Consider the following 20,415-nt stretch of genomic DNA (forward strand, 5'->3'; position numbering starts at 1 on the left):
ATGAAGAGCCCCAGTACCCGGACTTCGATATTTTCAGGAATTGGACCTGTCTCAAGAGACAATGAAATTTTGGCTGTGCACTTTGGTGAGGGGCGTATGTGCACAAATTCAGACTTTTGGGTGGAGCATTGGAGGCCGCAGCGGCGAGCATAACGGTCCACTATGGTCGCCGCCTCCTGCAGGTTGGCCTCAATGTCTCCAAGGGAACCCTGTGTAGCCCACAGGGTGATGTCATCGGCGTACAGCGCATGCTGCACACCGGCGACAGCGCCCAGCTGGGCCGGTAGGCGCATCATAGCCAAATTGAACAACAGGGGAGACAGCACCGCGCCCTGGGGTGTACCCCTGGTTCCTAAATGAAAAGGGCCATGTTCTTTATCCTGGACTCGAATGTAAGATTGTCTGTCGGTTAAAAATTGCCGAATGTATTGAAAGGCGTTTTTGCCGCAGTTAGTTTGAGAGAGGTGGGTGAGGATGATCTCGTGGGTAACGTTGTCGAATGCACCCTTCAAATCCAAGGCGAGTACGACCTTGTCATTGTGAGGGCATTCGACGGGGTCGAGGACATCCCGATTTAGTTGTAGCAGGACATCCTGTGCAGATCTTTGTGGGCGAAACCCGAACATGGTGTCTGCGAAAAGGTGTTTGGATTCCATGAACTCGGACAACCTGTCACGTACCATCGTCTCCATGAGTTTGCCCACACAGGAAGTCAGAGAGATGGGGCGGAGGTTGTCCGTGTTGATGGCCTTGCCAGCTTTAGCCTCACCGTTGTCGACAGAAGGCTGTCAGCAAAAGTTCTTCAGTAGAGGTGTCACGCTTTTGACGGGTGTCCACCAAGGTATGTGAGACAGTTACTGCGTAATTTTCTTCAAATACAATTTTCATTTTCTTCATTACGGCCCCTCTTTCTTCTTTCACTCCACTACCTCCCTTCCTCTACAAACCGATGACGGGTGTCCACTGAAATATGTGAGACAGTAGTTGTGTACAATCCTTTTCTAAAATACAATTTTCATTTTCTTCATTGCGGCCCCTCTTTCTTCTTTCACTCCCACTTCTTCCCTTCCTCTAAGGTGCGGTTCGGGTGTCCACCGAGATGACAGAATTACTGCGCCATTTCCTTTCCTCAAAAAGCGTTGCGTCAAAGCGGGAGACATCGCGCCGAACGGGGGGTGGCTTCTGCTGACTGACCGCACGGCTAGAGCTCGCATTGCACAACTTACGGAGCAGGCTGCGGCGTATGCCGCCCAGCTCACAGACACCAATTGGATAGAACGCTGCAACTCGGCAGCGCGTTAGATGAGCTCGAAGGGGACTTGGCGTCTCTTACGCAGCCTCATCGACCCTTCTCAAACGAAAGGGGAGACGCAAACACAGCTCCGGCGGGCTCTGCACGGGTACCAAGGTACGACGGCGCAACTTGCGGACACTTTGTGCGACAGGTATCTCTGCCGCACAAATGACCCGGTTGGGCCCGAGTACACGTACTCCGGCAAGCCAAATCAGGATTTAGACGCCCCTTTTGAGTTGCATGACCTTAAGGCGGCAATGGCTAAAATGCGCCGAGGTGGGGCACCGGGTTGGGATCGCATAACAGTGAAACTGTTGGCGAACCTCTCCGACTCTGCATACCTCCATTTGCTACAATACATAAATCAGATCTGGGATGGCTGTCCACTCCCACTCGAATGGAAAACATCGCTTGTAACGTTCATCCCCAAAGCAGGTAAAGCCGTGACTACGGACAAATTGAGACCCATCTCATTAACCTCGTGTGTGGGAAAGCTCATGGAGACGATGGTTCGGGATCGCCTCTCTCCATACATGGAGGGTAAGGGCTTCTTTGCAGACACTATGTTCGGGTTCCGCCCGCACATGTCTGCACAGGATGTCCTACTCCAACTACACAGGGACATAATACAACCCACAACCATGCAACAAAACGACAAGGCCATTCTCGCCCTCGATCTTAAGGGGGCGTTTGACAATGTTAAACATGGCACCATACTCTCTAACTTGAACACCACTAACTGCGGGGCGAAGGTCTTCGCCTATGTCAGAGACTTCCTCTCTGCGCGTCAGGCACTCCTCCGGATCGAGGACGAGGAATACGGCCCGTACTCTATGGGTACACGAGGTACACCGCAGGGGGCAGTGTTATCACCGCTCCTTTTCAACATCGCCATGATGCACCTGCCCGGCCGATTGGCTCATGTGGAGGGCATAAAACACGCACTCTACGCAGACGACATTACAATCTGGACCACCGAGGGGAGCCTTTGGGAGATGGAGGACCGCCTTCAGCAGGCCGCCTCCATAGTCGAAGCATATGCTGCCGACTGTGATCTCCAATGTGCTCCCGCCAAATCCGAGCTTCTACACGTCAGGACAAACCACAAGGACAACACGTCTCTACACATATCTCTGTCGGGCGGTCCCATCAGAGAAGTGGCAGAGCTCCGGATCCTGGGTCTGTTCATCAATAACAAACTTAGGCCGGACTCTACTATAGCGAAACTCAAGAGCATAGGTGAACAGGTAGGGCGCATGATCCGCCGTGTTTCCAACAAGCGGGGTGGTCTGCGGGGCAGGGACGCGCTACGGCTCGCCTATGCCTTCGTGACCAGCCGGATCCTCTACGCCGTGCCATACCTACGCACCACCAAACAACAAGACGAGCGCATTGACGCCATCATCAGGAAGGCAACAAAGCGAGCACTGGACCTCTCGGTGGCTACCTCCAACGCCAAACTGAAGGCGTTGGGAGTGGTAAACTCCTATCAGGAGTTGCGGGAGGCCCACCTCGTGAACCAATATACGCGGCTATCGCAGACGGTTCCTGGGCGCCGCCTGCTAAACCGCTTACACATCCAACACACATGCATACTAGAGGGGACGGAGAACATCCCGGTGCTGTGGCGCCACATGCTCTGGGTCGCTCCGCTCCCGCGTAACATGGACATGGCTTCACATGAAGGCAGACGACAAGCGCGGGTTCGCACGCTTGAGAGGCAATATGGATATAAAGAGGGCGTCTACTACGTGGACATCACAGGGCCGTCGCCCGCGGGATTCTTCACGGCTGCCGTAGTCCACCGGGGAATGAATGTCGATGGGCTATCTTTTCGGGCCCCAAATTCAACACGAGCGGAGGAAGTCGCAATAGCTCTCGCTGCCGCCGATCCAAAATCGAAAACGGTTATCACAGACTCTCGTCGGGCCTGTGAACATTATCTTGCAGGCAAAATATCACCTCTTGCCTCGCAAATTTTAAGACGCGCTCTCGCCGATCCAACTCACACAAAAGTGATCTGGGCTCCTGGCCACCAGGGTCTACGAGGCAATGAGGCCGCTGATGCGGCCGCCCGAGCGCTCACACACCGGGCTCCTCATCCTAGCTCTCCTGGCTCAGAAGCTCATAAACCGCTTCTGCGGTTCCGCGAAATCCTAAATCATTATTGCGACAGCCACCGTCTCTACCCGGCACCTGCCAAGGGGCTGAGTAAGGCGGAGGAGCGAACTCTGCGGCGCCTGCAGACAGGAACCCTTCTCTGTCCTGCCATAGCAAAACACTTCGATCCGAACACAGATGGGCGCTGCCCACACTGTGGAGAGATCTGCGATATCTTTCACATGGTGTGGGCATGTACTCAGAATCCTCCCCTTCCCCCTTCCCCCACCCCCACCCGAGAGGCATGGGAGACTGCCTCCTCAACTGCTCCACGCTGGAGTCCCAAAGGGCTCTGGTCAAGCGAGCGCGAGACGGGGCCTCGTCGTGCGGTGACCCGGAGTAAGGATACCGACCATGCAGCAGGGTTTTTTAGCCCTCAAGCTCTCTTTGAATAAAAGTTTTTCACCACCACCACCACCGCACGGCTGAGATACACTTCGGCCCTCTGTCTTCCCCCTCCTACACTCTTCAGAGTATCGGCACCCCTCAAGGGTCCGTCCTTTCCCCCTTTCTCTTTAACATTACCCTCATCCCCCTTGCCCGAAAATTGGCCACTATTCCCCACCTCAAGCACACTCTTTATGCCGACGATATCACCCTGTGGACCACCCACGGCAGTGACGCCGACATAGAGAACACCTTACAGGAAGCAGCCACCCTCACCCAAAATTACGCACGGACCATCGGACTGTCTTGCTCCCCAGAGAAGTCCGAACTGCTCCTCATCCGGCCTAAGAACCACCGCTGTCCCCGCTCCCCCATTGCCATTGAATTGAATGGTTACCCGGTACCTGAGGTTGGCACCCTCCGTGTATTGGGCCTGCACATCCAGAACGATGGCAAAAACACCACTACCCTCAAGAAACTCAAGCAGGTTGTAGGCGCGATATCGCACCTCATCCGCAGGGTTTCGGGACATCATAGAGGCATGAAGGAGCGCGACCTATGTCGCCTCATTCATGTCTTTGTCCTCAGCCGTGTACTGTACACTACCCCATACTTACAACTATCCAAACATGACATAAACGCTTTGGATGCTTTGATTCGCAAGGCATTCAAGGTAGCACTTCATCTTCCCCTCAACACACCCACAGACAGATTACTAGGCCTGGGCCTCCACAACACGATCGGGGAACTGGTGGAGGCCCACCGACAGGCCCAATACATCAGGCTCACAAAAACTTCCACAGGTCGGTATATCCTGGACTCCCTTGGAATCAGAATACCGGCCAACGACCCAACCCTCCTCGCCATCCCACGACCCCTTCACCAGGAGCTCTTCATCAGGCCGCTCCCGAGGAATATGCACCCGTCCCACCATGAACAGCGCCGCAGAGCCCGTGCGAAGGCACTGCATCGAGCGTACGGCCCCCAGCCGGACGCCGTATGGGTGGACGCTGCCTGCACGGGTGATGAAGCGACAGCAGCTGCGGTGGACTCCTCTTCATCCACCCTCCTCGCACTACCTCTCCCTCCAGACACGTCCCCAGAGGCTGCAGAGGAAGCCGCCATTGCACTTGCTATAACCCGCACGGAAGCCCGGTATATTTTAACTGACTCTAAAACTGCGATTCTATATTTTGCTCGAGGCCGAGTTCATGTCCCTGCTTTTGGCATACTGGACTCGCCCGATGCACCCCCGCCCCGCCAAGTGGAGCTGATATGGTTGCCTGCGCACTTCGGGAATCCCGGAAACGAGGCCGCCAACCTTTTAGCCCGAGGTTCTTTAAACCGGGCTCAGGTGGCCTCGGATCGGGGATTCACGAAGGATCGCATGCACTCATTCAGTGAGCTGACCCAGGCATACAGAGCCTCTCGCCAGCTCTACCCCCCGCCCCACCCCTCCCTAGATAACAGACACGCAACACTCTGGCGCAGATTACAAACACATACTCTCCCCTCGCCCCTTACCCTAACCCACTATCATCCCTCCTTCCCCACTCCTGCTTGCGCCCTATGCCCAGAACCCTTCGCTTCTTCCCTCCACATCCTTTCCCTCTGCCCGGCGGACCCTCCCCCGCGGGACCTAGAGAATCTCAAGACCTGGGAGGACTGGGAGACCCTTCTGCGCTCGGATGACCCGGCCGTGCAGACCATCGCCACCGGCCGTGCTGCCAGTGTTATGGACCTCAGGAACATAAACACTTGAGTGCAGTGGGGTCGTGCGAGGACCCTGGGGCGTGCCCCGAATTCCTTTGTAAATAAAGTTTTCTCTCTCTCTTTCTCTCTTCTGTGGACGGATGGATGGATGGAAGGGAAGGGAAGAGAAAACTTTATTTACACTAATGGTTTTTCCTGCGGTTTGCGGGCATCTTCAGAGACGTCTTGGTTCTACCCCCAGGAGCCTTGAAACAACTTTATTACACACAAAAAAAATCTTCTAGGGTGGTCCCCTACTGGTCCAGGAGTCCACGGGCTTATGCTTCACGTAAAGCCCGATCCACCAGGCATTTCTGGCAGGCGGGCTGAGTGGTCCGTAGCCTGCCAGGAAGAATGAGTGGTATTGGGGATGGGGGGTACTGCCTTTGGGGAAGGACATTCCCAAAGATAGTGGCAAAGTGTGGATCGGGCACGCCACAGGTATTACAATCTGGAGGAAAGGTGGTGTGAAAGCATGAGAGACAGTGGGGGAAATAAAGCAGCCTGTCTGTAATTGACGCCCATGTGGCGCTGGATAAGGGCGACAAGGTACTGTGGGGTGGTGGCAGTGTCATGCGGCTGAGTTTGTGGAATGTGGTGATTTGAAGATATATAGAGAGGACCGATGGGGTCTCTTGCGCAGGGTTGGGTGCCTGATCATCCGGGGTCCGGGAGGAGAGTTCTTCGGCCAGCGCATGAACGCGCTCATTACCGGGGATCGAGGCATGCCCAGGGACCCACGACAGAGTAACCGTTCGTTCGGGAGAGGTGGCCGTGGCAAGAATACGATGTGGTACCGGCGTCGCCACGCCCTTTAGGTAGTGGCGATACGCGGCCTGGGAATCTGTGCAAATTTCGGTTATGTTTTGTCAATGAAGGAGTGGGTCAGAGCAAGTGCGATGGCGGCTCCTTCCGCCTCTGCAGGCGAATTAGTTCATATAGTGGCGGCGGCCCCTACTGTGCCGTCTTCATAGGCTGCGACTGCCGTGAAATATCCTGGTTTAGAATTTTCTGCCGCGTCGACATAAAGAATATCGGAGCGGTTGCTGTATGTTTTGGTGCATAGCTCACTCGTGCCTGCTGCCTACCCTGATGAAGACTAGCGCTCAAATCGCGCGGTAGGGGCTTCTGATATATGTGATCCTGCGTGCGCAGAGAAATCATGTAAGGTGTAGGACTTGTTGGGGTGGGAATGGGTGAATTGAGACGTAGCTGTCGCAGCAGGCACTGTCCTGTTTCCGTGCGACTCAGGCGGACTAATTGGTTGGTGCGTTGAGCCTCTATTAATTCGATCACTGTATTGTGGGTACCAGTGGCCAGGAGACGTTTCCTGCTAACCGTCCGTGGAAGACGTAGGGCGGAGGTGACAGCCGTGCGTATTAGGATGTCTGCCTGTTGTGTTTGCCGCTGAGGGAGTATGTGGTATGGGAGGTGGTATGTAATGCGGCCTCCCTGGCAGCGCTACAACACGCTGTCGCGTTTCATTCCTAAAGACGAAGCTTAAACGGCATTAATTAGCACTTAATTAGTATTACGTATTAATCAGTAATTAGCCACTAGTTGGTAATTTGTCTTTACTTAGTAATTAGTCATTAATTATGTGTGACGCCATCCAGTTGTGACCAGTGCCACAGAGGCAGTCAAAGTGGTGCGGAAAACGCTTCCACCTCTACGCACTTTATACAGTCAAAGTGCACCCCGAATTTTTAATTATATGTTGGGTGCGCCACGTCTGTTCGTTTCTTCGCACCAAGGCAGGCCCGCACATACATACAACGTCCAGAGCACAATCGCGTTCTCACCCTCCCGCCGATACTCGTGTCACCGTTGGTCAGCCGAGGAGGGAAGCCTCCAGAAAGCTCGGGTCGCTTCTTTCCCACCCGCTGTTTCCGGACGCAACGGAAGAGTAGAGAGAATCGCTCAGCACGCTCATGGTTACGCAGCCCTCCGTCGGCAAAAAGTTAAATTTTATTGCGAAAGCAGGTCTAAGCAGGTACGCTTACCTGCGAAAGCAGGTACGCCAGGTCTAACCGCTCGTCGCGCTGTCCGTGGACCCCCCTGCTCCTCGAGGAGCCGCCGCCGCGCCCAACAGATGGTGTGACGTCAGCCTCTCCATTGTTATGGCGACGCATGACGTCAGCTTGCTCTCTCCACCGTAGCAAGGAGGAGCCGGTTGTGCGGCGCTCCTCGAGGATTCTCTAGTTGCTGTACTGCTTCTGAACAGTTTAATTGATTCTCACAGCCGGTCTCCTGTACGGCGCGTACGTCGCCGCCGCTCGACGGAAACGTATAGCAGGACCCAGCGGCACCGGCCGCCCGATTTGGGCGGGGGGGAAGGGGGGGAACTGTCCAAAAATCGGTCCCTCCGTCAGCTGCGGGCTTGACGGAGGCGACGGAGCAAAGGAAAAACCGGATGTGAGAATGTGGCCTAAGGCGACACCCAACCAATGCAATAAAGAGGTTACAACATGGCCAAGAAACGGAGGGACAACGAGAAGAACGACTGCGGAAACGACGAGAAGCCGAAGCAGCTAAACGAGCTGTATCGAGCTCAGAAGCTGGGATTAGGTAAGCTAAACGGAATGAAGCCAAGCGGTAATGTGCCCAGGAAACACAGGAACAAGAAGAAGAACGTGTGCGAAAACGACGAGAATCAGAACCAGCTAAGCAAGCTAGGCTTTCGCAACCAACCAGGTTTAACCAGAGCTTAACCACACCGGTTTTTCTCCAAAGTTCTCGAATTTTCCACAGCACGCGCGGGCGTGATTTGTTTCGCGCAGCGCCGGCCATCCATTTTGGACACGCTCATACCCTGGTATCGTACAGGCTGTGTACGTGCTCAGCAAAGTGCGATGAGCTAACCATGGGATAGCCAGGTTTCGAATCAGCCTAGTCTTGAACAATGAACGCAAAAAACTTACGACATTTGCTCACCAGCGAGTTAGTGGTAAGAGCGAAATTAGAAGAATTGGTTATCTCGTTGTAGAGCAGGTATTAGGCTCTAACCTCGGGAGACGATCATAGCGTTCAAGGATTGGGTGATAATCTCAGAGATTGGTTTGGTTTGGTTTATGGGGTTTAACGTCCCAAAGCGACTAAGGCTATGAGAGACGCCGTAGTGGAGGGCTCCGGAAATTTCGACCACCTGGGGTTCTTTAACGTGCACTCACATCGTACAGTACACGGGCCTCTAGAATTTCTCCTCTAAAGAAATTCTAGCCGCCGCGGCCGGGATCGAACCAGCGTCTTTTGGGCCAGCAGCCGAGCACCATAACCGCTGAGCCACCGCGGGATATCATTACGGAGAGAGAGAGAGAGAAAACTTTATTTACAAAGGAATTCGGGGCACGCCCCAGGGTCCCCGCACGACCCCACTGCACTCAAGTGTTTATGTTCCTGAGGTCCATAACACTGGCAGCACGGCCGGTGGCGATGGTCTGCACGGCCGGGTCCTCCGAGTGCAGCAGGGTCTCCCAGTCCTCCCAGGTCTTGAGGTTCTCTAGGTCCCGCGGGGGAGGGTCCGCCGGGCAGAGGGAAAGGATGTGGAGGGAAGAAGCGAAGGGTTCTGGGCATAGGGCGTGCTTAACAGAAATAGGTGGTAGGGTAGTTAGGATACCGGTAAGCTCTCGCAGTAGGCAAAATATTCGATTAAAAATTTTAAAGCAGGAAAGACTCTAACTGAAACGAGATAATAGAAATGGCAGAGTTATCAGTGTTACTCGGTAAGGCTAGGGTAACCGACATAAGGAAGTATTATGTGAAGAGAATCGAGCATGCTCTAATGAATTGATGTAACCTTAAAACGGCCCGCAATGAAACAGGCATAGGCAAAAATTTTCGCTTTTAACTAGTGCATGTAATGATGTTCTCTTTCTTGTCATGACAGAAGAAGAATATTGTGATTGCAGCTTTTTCGCCGTTCAGCAATGCGCTTTTGTGGTCGCCGGAAGTGATATGTCTATGTGCAGTGCAGTTTGGTCACTGCATCTTTATTAGTATGGGTAGATAAAAAAAAATGCCGACGATTTCGAGCAAGGCATGCAAGCAGTCAAGGTTAACAGTTCTTGATTGTCATGAAGGAAATTTTGTGGTCGGACAAATGGATACGTATATGATCGAGAGAGAGAGAAAAAAAACTTTATTGTACAAGGAATTCGGGGCACGCCCCAGGGTCCCCGCACGACCCCACTGCACTCAAGTGTTTATGTTCCTAAGGTCCATAACACTGGCAGCCCGGCCGGTTGCGATGGTCTGCTCGGCCGGGTCCTCCGAGCGCAGCAGGGTCACCCAGTCCTCCCAGGTCTTGAGGTTCTCTAGGTCCCGCGGGGGAGGGTCCGCCGGGCAGAGGGAAAGGATGTGGAGGAAAGAGGCGAAGGGTTCTGGGCATAGGGCGCATGCTGGAGTGGGGAAGGAGGGATGATAGTGGGCTAGGGTAAGGGGTGAGGGAAGATTTGCTGCACCAATGCCTGGTTCTCAAAGACGAGGCCTATGCAAGTATGTCGTGAGATTGCCACAGCCGTGGGAGGCGTTACGATCGAGAGGAACGGGATATTCCGCATAAGTGGTAAGAAATCGTGTTTGTCTTTATGACTACGTTAAAGACCCCACCCGCCCTGCCACCATGGCAGGAGGCAGTTAATCGTTGATCGCGAGAGTTCGCTCACCGTTCTCAGCGCTAACGCATACAGCCCACATCTCTCTCTCATCACCCCACGTACCTATAAGCGCGATTCAGACGTCCACTGGCACAGGGACGTCTGTACTCAGAATATTAAGGAGAGGAATTTTAGCACTTCCTGTCCTTAAAATGATCGGAGTGTAAAAAGTTGCAGCGCCAGCGCCAATGAACACTACGAACGCCAACAGCCTATGGCTTCAGCGCCGCGTTTCTGGCACAACGTTGTCAATGCCAACTCATGCAGCGCACATCTGTCACTACGGCCACGTAGCTTGAAGCACGATTGAGGTGTCCACTGTTCCAAGAGGCCAGTTATGCGCCTACCCGCCGCCGTGGCTCAGTGGTAATAAAGAATAAAGAAAAAAATGGCTGAGGCTTAGCTAAGGTTAAGCATAGTCAGATGCGAAGCATATTGATGGCTAGGCTTGGTAATACATGGCTTTCCTTGGTTGAATACTTGGTTAATTTAGTACAACCACTAGAAGCCTTCGTCGTGGGGGAAGACAACGGCATGGCTACAGCGGAACGCCGACTAACCCCGAGACGCGCGTTGGATGAGCGCCTGGATTGCCACTGAAGCCGCGTCCGCCTGACCGGTGGAGCGAGCGTTTCACCTACACCAAGTGTGAACGCGCGTTCGAAATGCGCGGGAGTGTGACGTCACCATACCACGTGATTCACACGGCGTGCAACCGCAGCGACGGCACAAGTTGGAGCCCCGTTTCTCATATGTCGTGACGTCATTGTGTCGCGTGGTGTGACGTCATGTGTCACGTGATTTGGAGGCGCACAACCACAGCGACGGCGCGAGGTGCGCCCCCGTTTCTCCACTGCCGTGACGTCAGCGTGTCACGTGGTGTGGCATCATCGTGTCACGTGATTTGGAGGCGCACAACCACAGCGACGGCGCGAGGTGGGCCCCCGTTTCTCTACTGTCGTGACCTCATCGTGTCACGTGGTGTGACGTCATGTATAACGTGATTTGGAGGCGCATAACCACGGTGAAGGGCTGAAGTGGTAGCTAAAGTAGTATGGTTCGCATAAAAGCGGTGGCTCAGTGGTAAGGCGTTCGTCTACCGAGCCGTTGTACCTGGGTTCGAAACCGACCGCGGTGGGGGTGAAAAACTTTTTTAATACTCAGAGAGAGTTTGGGTATCAGAAGACCCCGCTACATGGTCGGTATCCTTAGTCCGGGACACCGCACGACGAGACCACGTCTCGCGCCCGCTTTACTACAGCCCTTTGGGAATCCATTGTGGAGCAGTTGAGGGGGGCAGTCTCCCATGCATCTCGGGTGGGGGTGGGGGAAGGGAGAAGGTGAGGATTCTGAGTACATACCCACACCATGTGAAAGATATCGCAGATCTCTCCACAGTGCGGGCAGCGCCCATCTGTGTTCGCATCGAAGTGTTTTGCTGTGGCAGGACAGAGAAGAGTTTCTGTCTGCAGGCGCCGCAGAGTTCGCTCCTCCGCCTTACTCAGCCCCTTGGCAGGTACTGGGTAGAGACGGTGGCTGTCGCAATAATGAATTAGGATTTCGCGGAACCGCAGAAGCGGTTTTTGAGCTTCTGAGCCAGGAGAGCTAGGATGAGGAGCCCGGTGTGTGAGCGCTCGGGCGGCCGCATCAGCGGCCTCATTGCCTCGTAGATCCTGGTGGCCAGGAGCCCACATTACCTTTGTGCGAGGCGCGCCCGTTCGACTGCCGGGAGAGTGCCACTCGGCCAGCCGGGGACCAACGAGGCAGCGTGCGCCAGTCTGCGGGACGGTATCGTAGCGGACCTCAGGTCGTCCGACTGTCCCAGTGCCCGGTGAACAAATTCTGTTTTGTTTGTTTGCCTCTCTCTTGTGTTAGTGCACTTCAGGTGCAATATTGCCTTTATATTGTATTCTCTCTCGAGTTTAACTTTACACGAGTTGCATTGTTTTGTTAATCACTTTGTATGTGTTTGTACTAGTGATTGTGACATCCTCGTTATCGTCACATTGCCGTATAAACATTGTTTTGTTTGTGAACCTTTGGCTCCGACCCATTCTCTGGCTTGCGACTGGCGAAAGCTGGCCACCAAACGACCAAAAACCTCTTCTCACTTAGTGGCTTGTCTCCGCTGAGCTTGCCACGCTGAGTCGAGGGCCTCTCCTTCGAGTCCGAGACCGCTACCCCCATATATTCTGGCGTCCGCGACAGGACGTTTGGGGTTTGTAAGCACGAAGAACGTAGAAAGAGTCGGAAGGAGTTTACGAAGAGGTCGAAACGAGTGTTAGCTGCAGAGCGATATTGTGAGGTGCCGCGCCGAAGCGGTTAGTGAGGTTCTCCGTGTAGAGGTATTAGTTGTCTTGAATTTATGAGTTGGGTCTCACTATGAGCATAAAGGAGCTAAAGGATCTAGTAGAGGTCGGCCTCCAGATGGGGATGACCGGAGCCGAACTGCGAAAATGAGTGGACCAGGAAAGAGAGAGGGCTCGAGAAGAAAGAAAGACAGCGCACTAGAGAAGCCGCTGAGAAAGAGATGTTTGTTTGTTTGTTTGTTTGTTTTATGGGGTTTAACGTCCCAAAGCGACTAAGACTGTGAGAGACACCGTAGTGGAGGGCTCCGGAAATTTCGACCACCTGGGGTTCTTTAACGTGCACTGACATCGCACAGTACACGGGCCTCTAGAATTTCTCCTCCAAAGAAATTCAGCCGCCGCGGCCGGGATCGAACCCGCGTCTTTCGGGTCAGCAGCCGAGCACCATAGCTACTTAGCCACCGCGGCGGCTAGGCAAAGGAAACGTGAAGAAGCCGAAAGGGCTTTTGAAAGAGAGATGGCAATCCTTCAGAAGAAGCTTGCTGAAATTCGGCGTTTGAGGAACGTCAGGGAGCCAGCGGAGCTTACCCCCGGAGAGCCCGGGTGGAAGAGACAGGAAATTAAATCCTCGGCAACCACGGAAGAGGTTGTAGCTAGCTCCGCAGGTCAGAGTTTGATAGTGGAACAGCCTGTTCCTGCAACTCAAACCACAGAGAGTGAAGAAGAACAGACGTCGGTTCCTCAAGAAATTGAAAGTGTAGCTACTGCTGCGGTAGTAGGCACTGAGGAGAAGGCCATACTGATGCTTCCATCAGAGGTCACCTTAGGGCAGTCTCCTGAAGAGGAAAAAAGTTGGAGCTTCAGCGACAAATCACACTGCTACATACTTGAGATTCGCAGTAGGGACCGTGAGGAAGAGCGGTCAAATAAAAAAGAGAACGAATGCTCCGACATAATCATAACTGAGGAGAGCGAACTCAGAGAAAAACCGGAAGCCGTTCCGAGTGAACCCTGTAACAGGGAGGAGGTCTTTCCCGATGAGGAAGGATAATGTGCAGTGGAAGGGAAGAAGCAGACTGAGTAATGATCTTTTTACGGCTGCACTTAAAGTGACCAACTGAAGCAAGGAATCGGAAAGGAAGAATTGAGCGACGCGGAGAACGATTCTGGAGTGAGTCCTGAGCCGTGCCCGGAGCACTGCGCTTGAAGAGTCGTCAGAAAGACGAAAATATTGGAAGGAACAGGACGTTCAGGCAAGGAAGAACCGAGCGGGTCTAAACTATTGGCTTCATCGTGAGAACACCCCTCGGATCATGCGCGTGAGAATGAACCAGGTGTTCCCCGCAGAAGAGCTTGGAAGAAGGAAAAAAAGAAAGAGAAATGAGTCGGGCACCACTGAAGCAGCTGAAACCGCAAAACAGAGGCCCTGGAGAAAATTAAGGAAGAAAACGGGAAGAAACAGATCCAAGCTAAAGACAGCTGAGACGAGTCCATGTGAGCTGCGCCAACATCGCAGCAAAGTCAGAAAGAAGTTCAGACGAACGAGCCCAGCGTACAGCAAGGACTCAGTCTGGAGGCGCAAAAGAATACAGAAGAGCGCACGCCGATACGGAGGACATGAGGAGCGGAGCCGTCACGAGCGAACTGGCGTTAAATTTGTCCGCAGCAGACGCGCTAGCCGCAGGAAAAATGGAAGGGCTGGTGGTGGTTTTGAAAACATTTATTCAGAAGGGACAGGAGGTGTGTTTGGATCAGACCTTAAGGGACCGATCCTTACAAGCACTATGTGGAGGTCCCTAGTATAGCACCCCAGAAGCAGTGACCGCCGCCCGGGCGTGCCCGACTAAGGTTTGTTCGGCCTATAAGTCGTGGCAGCCGAGCAGGGTCGCCTCCCAGTCCTCCCGGGTTGGGTTGGGGATGGGGGGAATGGCCGGGTTGGAGGGGCAGGCCCACATCATGTGATAGGTGTCCGAAGACACCGCACTACAGTGCGGGCAGTTGCCGCTAAAGGAGGGGTCGAAATGTTTTACTGCTGCCCGGCACAGCAATGTATTGGTGAAGAGGCAGAGAAGGAGCCGCTCATCCGCCTTCTTGAGCCCTTTACTTGGGCGAGGGTAAAGGTGATGGCTATCTTGATAGTAGGTTGTAATATCTTTGAACGTATAGACCGGATTAAAATCGGGTCACTCATGTGGTGGGGAGGAGAAAACAGCCCGGTGAGAGAGAGAGCGCGGGCGGCTGCGTCTGTTGCTTCGTTTCCTGCCAACCCCTGATGAGCAGGGGCCCCTATAAGGTAACGGTGTGCAGGGTCCGTATCCCGTATGCAATTTTGGTAGATTCGATAGGCTAGGAAGGGAGTGCAGCCTTGTTCGACGTTCCGACAGGGCCCTCGCGAGTCGGTGATTATATATTTTGAATTGGAATGTGAGGCCGCGAGAGCAATCGTGGCGTCTTCTGCTTGTGTTGCACTGTGGGCTCTGAAGGTGAGGCCGTTAACTGTGTTGCTGTTGTGAACTGCCGCGGCCGTGTACCATCCCCCGTGGTGAGGGCCGGATGCGTCCACGTAGTATACATCCGTTTTGTTTCCAGAATGTCGGGCTAGCGCTTCCGCTCGTGCCAGGCGCCAACCATTATGGGCTTCGTGTAACATGTTGGCTGGAAGAGGCCGCACGTGGAGGGCACGTCTCCACAGTTCTGGGATGTGAAACCTGTCTTCCATTGGAAGGGTGTGTTGGATATGGAGTCGAGCAAGAAGGCGGCGACCCGACTCCGTTAGCGACAAGCGCGTGTACTGGTTTGTAAGGTGCGCCTCCCGGAGCTCCCGGAAAGTATTCACAACCCCAAGAGCCATAAGCCGGCTGTTTGAAGTAGTGATGGGGAGGCCAAGGGCATGCCTAACAATTTTGCGAAGGGTGACCTCAAGGGCGTCCTCCTCTTGTTTCCGTAGGTGGAGATAAGGAGTCGAATAGAGAATTCGACTAGTGACGAAGGCGTTTGCCAGCCGCAAGGCATCCTTACTTCGCAACCCTCCGCATTTGTTGGAAACCTGGCGCACCATGCGGCCCACCTGGCCCCCCACCTTACGGAGTTTGGCCAATGTAGTGTCTGGCCGCCTGTTTTTGTGGATGTAGAGTCCGAGTACCCGTATCTCATCACTTTCGCGTATGGGACCACTCTCAGGAGAAAGAAATATTTTAGTTGTGCACTTCTGTGAGGGGCGGAGGTGCACAAATTCCGATTTTTGAGGGGAACATTGAAGACCGCGGCAGCAATTCGGAAGAGAAGCATCAGCATGAGGCGGAAGAAGGGCAGAGCCCGCGACCGCAAGAAAGGCCAGTGTCGCGTGCGAAAGAGAACCACGACTGAGGCCGAAAGCCTGCAGAAAACAATCGTGTTCCGAGCCCACTGTGTAAGCCGAACGTGGAAGTATAGGCGAAAGAAGGCCTTGTACTTGTTTGTTCCATGTTTGCAATGTTGTGTTAATCTACTGTCCAATGGCGGAGTGTATTGAAATGCATTTTGGACATTGAATTTTATTATGTATGTGAAAACATCATGGTATTGATGTATGTACTTTGGCATTCGCCATCGACTTTGTGAGCGCATGCATGTTCGTGCGAATTTTGTTATCTGCGAATATTGTTACACAATATTCTAAAAGGAAGGGGCAGCGTCACAAAATTCGGCGCATTTTTGAAAACAAACAAACGAAATCATTGCCGCGCGGACGCTTCTTGCCAGCGTGGTCGTAAAACGGGGGAGGAGGGAACGCCTGGAGGGCGACTAGCCTTCTGTGTGTGCGGCTGCCCCCTCCAGCACCACTCGCAGGAAGGAAGGAGTTAGCCACGACGCCGATTTCTCTAGAACATCGGAGTCGCATCTGCTTCTCACCGGGGGAAAGCGCGTAGCCTTGCGTGCGCTAATACATGCCCTCTCCCCTCTTCACCCGCACGTCGGCGGCGGCGCCACGCAGGGAATTACGAGAAGCTCCCCGAAGCAACTCCTGGCTTTTGACCCATGAGGACGCGCGGCTGGCTCAAGAAGGAAAAGGAGACTGCACGGCCGACACTATGTGCATGTGCGCGCCTACTCTGGCGCGTGCAACAAAGAGACGCGGGAAAAACCTATATAAGAAGGGCGTTGAACGCTGTCAGTCCAGTCCAAGCCGCCGTTTAAGCTTCGGAGAAGCGCGCCCATTCGATTCCCGGGGAAAACACCACTCGACCAGCCACGGACAAACGAGGCAACGTGCGCCAGACTTCGGGACGGCATCGTCGTGGACCTCTGGTCGTCGGACTGTCGCAGTGCCCGGTGAACAAATTGTGTTTTGTTCGTTTGCCTCTCTCTTGTGTTAGTGCACTTCAGGTGCAATATTGCCTTTGTATTGTATTCTCTCTCGAGTTTAACTTTCCACGAGTTGCATCGTTTTGTTAATCACTTTGTATGTGTTCTAGTGATTGTAAAATCATCTGTATCGTCTTTTTCCTGTATAAACATTGTTTTGTTTGTGAACCTTTGGCTCCGACCCATTCTCTGGCTTGCTACCGGCGAAAGCTGGGCACCAAACGACCAAAAACCTCCTGTCACTTGGTAGCTGGTCTCCGCTGAGCTTGCCACGCTGAGTCGAGGACATCCTCTTTGAGTCCGAGACCGCAACCCGCATATGTTCTAAGGGTGTCTGGGAACTTAACGCTTAAAAGTGCGTCAAGTTGGGTGACAGCGAGTTGGATCGGCGGCAGCCCGTCTTAGAATTTGGGCGGCAAGAGGTACTTCCCCTGTAGGATAGTGTTCGCAGGCCCGGCGGGAGTCTGTGATAACCGTTCTCGATTTTGTATCGGCGGCAGCGAGAGCTATTGCGACTTCCTCCGCTCGCGTTGAATTTGGGGCCCGAAAAGATAGCCCATCAACGTTCGATCCCCGGTGGACTACGGCAGCCGTATAGAATTCGGCGGGTGACGGCCCTGTGATGTCCATGTAGTACACTCCCTCTTTAGATCCGTATTGCCTCTCAAGAGCGAGAACCCGCGCTTGTCGTCTGCCTTCATGTGGAGCCATGTCCATGTTACGCGGGAGCGGAGCGACCCAGAGCATATGGCGCAACAGCACAGGAATGTTCTCCGTCCCCTCTGGTATGCATGTATGTGTGTTGGATGTGTAAGCGGTTTAGCAGGCGGCGCCCAGGAAGCGTCTGCCATAGCCGCGTGTATTGGTTCACGAGGTGGGCCTCCCGCGACTCCTGATAGGAGTTTACCACTCCCAACGCCTTCAGTTTGGCGTTGGAGGTAGCCACCGGGAGGTCCAGTGCTCGCTTTGTTGCCTTCCTGATGATGGCGCTCGTCTTGTTGTTTGGTGGTGCGTGGGTACGGCACGGCGTAGAGGATCCGGCTGGTCACGAAGGCATGGACGAGCCGTAGCGCGTCCGTGCCCCGCAGACCACCCCGCTTGTTGGAAACTCGGTGGATCATGCGCCCTACCTGTTCACCTATGCGCTTGAGTTTTGCTATGGTAGAGTCGGGCCTAAGCCTGTTATTGATGAACTGACCCAGGATTCGGAGCTCTGCCACTTTTCTGACCAAACCGCCCGACAGAGAAATGCGTAGAGACGTGTTGTCCTTGTGGTTTGTCCTGACTTGTAGAAGCTCTGTTTTGGCGGGAGCACTTTGAAGACCACAGTCGGCAGCATATGCATCAACTATGGATGCGGCCTGTTGAAGGCGATCCTCCATCTCCCCAAGGCTCCCCTCGGTGGTCCAGACTGTAATATCGTCTGCGTAGTGCGCGTGTTTTATGCCCTTCACCTGAGCCAGTCGGCCGGGCATGTGCATCATGGCGATGTTGAAAAGGAGCGGGGATAACACCGCCTCCTGTGGTGTACCTCGTGTACCCATAGAGTACGGGCCGTATTCCTCGTCCTCGATCCGGAGGAGTGCCTGACGCGCAGAGAGGAAGTCTCTGACATAGGCGAAGACCTTCGCCCCGCAGTTAGTGGTGTTGAAGTTAGACAGCATGGTACCATGTTTAACATTGTCAAACGCCCCCTTAAGATCGAGGGCGAGAATGGCCTTGTCCTTTTGTTGCATGGCTGTGGGTCGTATTATCTCCCTGTGTAGTTGGAGTAGGACATCCTGTGCAGACATGTGCGGGCGGAACGCGAGCATAGTGTCTGCAAAGAGGCCCTTACCGTCCATGTATGGAGAGAGGCGATCCCGTACCATCGTCTCCATGAGCCGCGGCGGCCGCGTTTTGATGGAGGCGAAACGCAAGAGGCGCCCGTGTGCTGTGCGATGTCAGTGCACGTTAAAGACCCCCAGGTAATCGAAATTACTGCAAAATTTTAACGCCGCAAAAAGATACACACACAGGAAAAGGTAAAAAGAAACGGACAGTAAGAGCGCCAACTGGCGCTCTTACTGCGATTTTACTGTCCGTTTCTTTCTGCCTTTTCCTGTGTGTGTACCTCTTTGCTACGTTAAAATTTTGTAGCATGAACCAGCAAGCCTTGCATCAAGTACTTTTGGATCGAAATTGTTCCGGAAACCTCCACTACGGCACCTCTTTCTCTCTTTTTTCTTTCACTCCTATCTTCCTCCCTTCCCTTGCGGCGTGGTTCAGGTGTCCGCCGAGATATGTGAGAAGGATACTGCATCATTTCTTTTCCTCAAAAACCAATTTACCAAATTACCTTCCCTCTGCTTCAGTTGTACACCGAGATGTGTGAGACAGACACTGCTCCCTATCCTTTCCTCAAAAACCAATTTACCAATTTTACCCTTTGCTTTTCAAGCTCCGGCTCCATTGATATCGCTACCTAAAGCGCGACTTAGGTATCCACTGCTGGTTACAACGGACAACGGCGACGGCGACGGCAACGGCGACCGCGACGCCGCGAAACGCAGAAATGGGCGTGAAAGAGCTGCGCTCTAAAACGAGTTAATATCCTGATCGAAACCAATTAGAAAAAATGGGCATGAACAGTGCACGTAATGCGAATGCAAGATAACCGCTGGTCGTAAACGGTAACGAACTGGATTGCAAGACAAACAAGCGTAGCAGGGGAAGGCAGAAAGTTAGGTGGGCGCTTGAGATTACGAAGTTTATGGAGATAACTGAGCCGCCGTTGGCATAGGACTAAGTGAATTACAAAGATATGGGACACGTTTTTGCCTTGTAGTGGGTGTAGTCAGGCTGATGATGATCATGATGTTCATATCTGTACTTCGCATCCAAGACAATGTAATCGCTATCAAGGTGCACGCAATATCAAATCTATCCCTTCTGCATTGGTATTTTTCCCTGCGCCGTAATATCTCCAATTTTTATGTCTTCTCTTGTTAAGTATGCACGTAGCCACTCGTGGACTTGGGGAAAGTAATCGTGCGGCAGTTCTCACGCTTGATCATCCAGTCACATATTCCATAACTACAGCGCACCGAACGGGACAAGAAGGACACAGGCAGGGACACACAACACAGCGCTGTGTTGTGTCCCTGCCTGTGTCCTCCTTGGCCCGTTCATTGCACTGTAGTCATAGAATATCGTAACCAACTCGCCCAACAACTCACCCAGTCACATAATTGGCCAAATTTCAGTGATTGACTTTGCAGTTGTCTGCAAGTGACCGGCATTTTTTCCCATTAACATTAACGCCAGCATTACTGTATGTGCCCCGCCAGTGGGTCGGCGAGCGTCTTATCCAACAAGAAGCGTGCATTACATGTTTCAGACTCTTAATCATGCAATATTGTTCCTTTCTGCTGACCTCAATGCGATTTGCCAATTAAATTATCTCCTCGCACGAACTGGCTAAAAGGCAATCGACAACATTTTCTGGCTTTTTGCAACGCTCTTGGCATGGGAG

General features: G+C 53.3%; 1 pseudogene; it reads right to left on the reverse strand.

Annotated features, from left to right (window-relative positions):
* Positions 1–11,456: 11,456 nt before the first annotated feature.
* Positions 11,457–18,445, reverse strand: LOC149336853 (uncharacterized; annotated as a pseudogene).
* Positions 18,446–20,415: the final 1,970 nt, after the last annotated feature.

This window comes from Amblyomma mixtum, chromosome 7 (genome assembly GCF_055824585.1).
Source record: "Amblyomma mixtum isolate Tamu chromosome 7, ASM5582458v1, whole genome shotgun sequence".
Taxonomy (NCBI): Eukaryota; Metazoa; Arthropoda; class Arachnida; order Ixodida; family Ixodidae; genus Amblyomma; species Amblyomma mixtum.